Genomic DNA, 4020 nt, shown 5'->3' on the forward strand with positions numbered 1-4020 from the left:
CCCTGACTGTCCTGGAACTCACTCTGTAGACCAGGCTGGCCTCGAACTCAGAAATCCGCCTGCCTCTGCCTCCCGAGTGCTGGGATTAAAGGTGTAAGCCACCACACCCGGCCTTAAATCTCTGTTAGTTCTGGACCAAGGTTACATTTTGAACAATTTAAATAGTTAGGAGACTGCAAATCTGCCCACATAGGCAGATAGGAGATTTACACAGCAAAGGTATTGTCATAATTGTTTTAAATATACCAGCATTACTCCTTTTTGAATAGTTGTTACCAGGGTCATTTTGTCCACATGGCAGAATTGTGAAGGGGCAAGACAATAAAGAGGTTCTTCCTCATTATATTCTTGATGGAGCTGTTTTAGGTTTGACTAGAATTTGATCTCCTTGATGAAAAGTTCTGTGGAAAATTACCCAGTTCTGTCCTAGGAACATAAGGTCAAGGTTCCAGCTAATTTATCTTGACTTCTAATAAACTACCTGCTTATGCAAATCTTCCTGTCGAGCTAACTTCTTATCATAACTTCTGCTGGACTACTAGCTTGTGTAAAACTTCTCCCTGAATCTGCTGAGCAAGATAGTAGGATATAATTTTACCTTTAAAATCTCCGTGCTCTAAATTTGCAGTGCTATTCTTGGGTCCTGAATACCTGAGGGTAGTCCCAGGTGGCTGGAATAAAGACTTTCAGTTGGGTATAACAGTGTCTGAGTAGTCTTTTCTGGTGGGCTTCTGTCACAGAATTACTTAATAGCAGACCAGAACTTACTGATGGCTATGACTCTATGCTCTTCCTGTAGAAGTATACCTTTGTATAGGAATCAGGGTCCAATGGCTGCTCAGTCCTGATAAATATTCACATGCTAGCATTCTAAATATTACTTATCTGTAACAGACCTTATCGTTGAGATATTTTGGAGGTAGTGCTCCTGAGTCTAAATTTCACTTGTGTAACTTAATCTCTCCTAAGAAAATGTATTAGTAGGTCCTTTATAATATCAGTTTTCATCATTTTGAGTTTCTTCTCCAACAATATAATGTTAGTATTTAAAACTTTGCAAATTGATATATTTAGCAGCAACAGACCTTTCCACCTTTGGAATGTTGTTTATGTGGAGATTTATGAAAATCAAGTATATTCTGGGGAATCCAGTCATTTAACCATATAACTTATATATTATAGCTGAGAAATTCTTAGCATGGATACATGAGCCTAGGAGGTGGAGCTATAGTATGATGCATTTTAAAGACTTATTTTAAAAATTATTTTTAATTATGTGTATGTGTTGGTGGAAGGTGGAGGAAAGCAGTAGTTTTAGATGCCCTGGAGCTGGAGTTACAGGTAATTGTAAGCCACTGAGTATCGGTTTTGGGAATTGAACTCAGGTCTTTTGTAAGAGCAGTACTTACTCTTAACAATGAGCCATCTCTGTAGCCATCTTGTTAGTAATTCTGCTTCCAATCAAAATGGAATCTTAGACCCTTTGTATTCTGGGAAAAGATGGATATGAGGAGGTAATATGCAAACAAAACAATTTAAATAGTACTCCTCTCCTGTTTATTGCTCAAGCCAGAAGTTTCCAATATCAACAAAACAGTGTGTCCTGTTTGCTTTCTCTTCAGAATATCTTTAAAATATTTTATTTTTGACTATTTTGTTTTATTTAGTATATTGTGAAGTGCATACCAACACATGTATGTGGCAGTCAGAAAACAATGTCTCACCTATTGTAGGTTCTGGGGATTGAACTCAAGTTATCAGGCTTGCATGACAAGCACCTTTACCCAGTGGTCCACTTTTTTTAAAAGTTATTCTCTCATACATTACCCCCAGACTATAGCTTTCCCCTTCTCTCCTCCCACATCTCACCGGATTCTTCCTTTGTTTATCCCCAGCAAAGGGCAGGCCTCCCAGGAATAGCAACCAAAATGCATGCCAGGTGCAGCTGCAACAAGACTAGGCCCCTCCCCTCATATTAAGGGAAGTTGAGACAACTCAGTAGGAGGACAAGGGTCCTTAGAATAGACAAAAGCATTATAGACTGCCCCTGTGCCCAGTGGACCATTGTGCCAGACTAAAAATACCTTTTTTGTATCTCTGTAGGTTCCCACTTCAGTTAAACTCTCAACCATTTGTTTGCTTGGCATGTAATCCCAGAACTGAGATATAAAGACCACCAGTACAAGGTCAGCCTAGAATGCATAGTGAGTTCCAGACCAGCCAGGGCTGCTGAATGAAACTGTTTCTCAAAACAAACAGGACAAAAAAAAGTCACAATCATTTGTTGCCTGGGCTATTGTACTCCTTTCCTGCTGTTTATCTCAGATCCTCTCTAGGCTTACAATTGATTTTTCCACACAGAAAAGTGAGGTTTCAAAAATATAATTAAGCCTCTAGTTTGAACAACATTGTGTACATTTAGATCTCCCTGATGATAAGTAGACTCTGGAAATAATTGAAGAGGCAACAACAAAAGAAGAAAGAGCAAATCAGTACATAGGGCATTAGGGCTGAAAATATGTTAGCTTTGCGTCATATGATTATCCAGAACAGGCAAGTCACAACATACTTCCATTCAAAAAAAAAAAAAAAAGGTAGAACACAGTCATGTAAATAGCCAAAGAATAACAATGAATGGAGTGACAGAGGTTATCTTTTAGGAACTCTGGATGCTGGGCGAAAGTGGAATAGTATTTTTCAAGTGAAGAAAGGAAAGGATGACCAAAGCCAAGTATGGTGGGACACACACCTAGAGTTTTAGCACTTAGAACACAGAGTGGGGAAGACAGAAGTTCACAGTCAGCTTAGACAACACTGAAAGTTTGAAGTCAGCCTGCGCTCCAGACTGAGAAGCTGACTCAAGCCATCATTCAAAGTTCTGTGTCTCGTGAAAAGTCTGTATTTTCTACAATTGTGCACTATGTGGTCTGATTTGCTGTATTGTTGACATGCTATTAAAATAATTTCTGTGTTGCATTCTATTATATGAAAATAATGTAGTTTGCTTTTTAATTCACTTATTGTGGGCATTTGAGAAGAGCTTATTACAAAAAGGTGCATTGAACATTCTTGAACAACAAAATGGGATGATATCTTGAAGCATACAATAAAGATCGCTGTATAGAGAAAAACTGAAATCAGATAGTTTATTTATTTTTTAACCATAATGAATGCAAATCAGTAGCAGAAAAAAATTAGGAAATCACATTTAGCAGTTAAAAATTAAAATTAGCCCTTCCCGTCCACTCGAGTATCAGGATGCCTTGCCAGAGGAGTCTCCGGACACCCTCAAGGACCCGCACAGGACTCCCCACGGGATCCTAAGACCTCTGGTGAGTGGAACACAGCTTCTGCTCCAATCCAATCGTGCGGAACTTGAGACTGCATTAACTAGGGAAGCAGGCAACCCGGCCTCTGCTGGGGCACAAGTCCCTTCCGGTCCACTCGAGTATTGGGTGCCTTGCCAGAGGAGTCTCTGGACACCCTCAAGGACCCACACAGGATTCCCCACGGGATCCTAAGACTTCTGGTGATTGGAACACAACTTCTGCCAGGAGGCAGGTTCGAACACCAGATATCTGGGCACCTTCCCTGAAAGAATAGAGCTTGCCTGCAGAGAATACTCTGACCACTGAAACTAAGGACAGAGCCAGCCTCCCAGGTCTGCTGATAGAGGCTAACAGAGTCTCCTGAGGAACAAGCTCTATCAGAGACAACTATAACACCTAGCTTCAGAGATTACCAGATGGCGAAAGGCAAACATAAGAATCCTACTAACAGAAATCAAGACCACTCACTATCATCAGAACGTGGCACTCCCACCCCACCTAGTCCTGGGCACCCCAACACAGCTGAAAATCTAGACCCATATTTAAAAGCATATCTCATGATGATGGTAGAGGACATCAAGAAGGACTTTCATAACTCACTTAAAGAAATACAGGAGAGCACTGCTAAAGAGTTACAGGTCCTTAAAGAAAAACAGGAAAACACAACCAAACTGGTAGAAGTCCTTAAAGA

The sequence above is a fragment of the Mus caroli genome, chromosome X, assembly GCF_900094665.2.
Source record: "Mus caroli chromosome X, CAROLI_EIJ_v1.1, whole genome shotgun sequence".
Classification (NCBI taxonomy): Eukaryota; Metazoa; Chordata; class Mammalia; order Rodentia; family Muridae; genus Mus; species Mus caroli.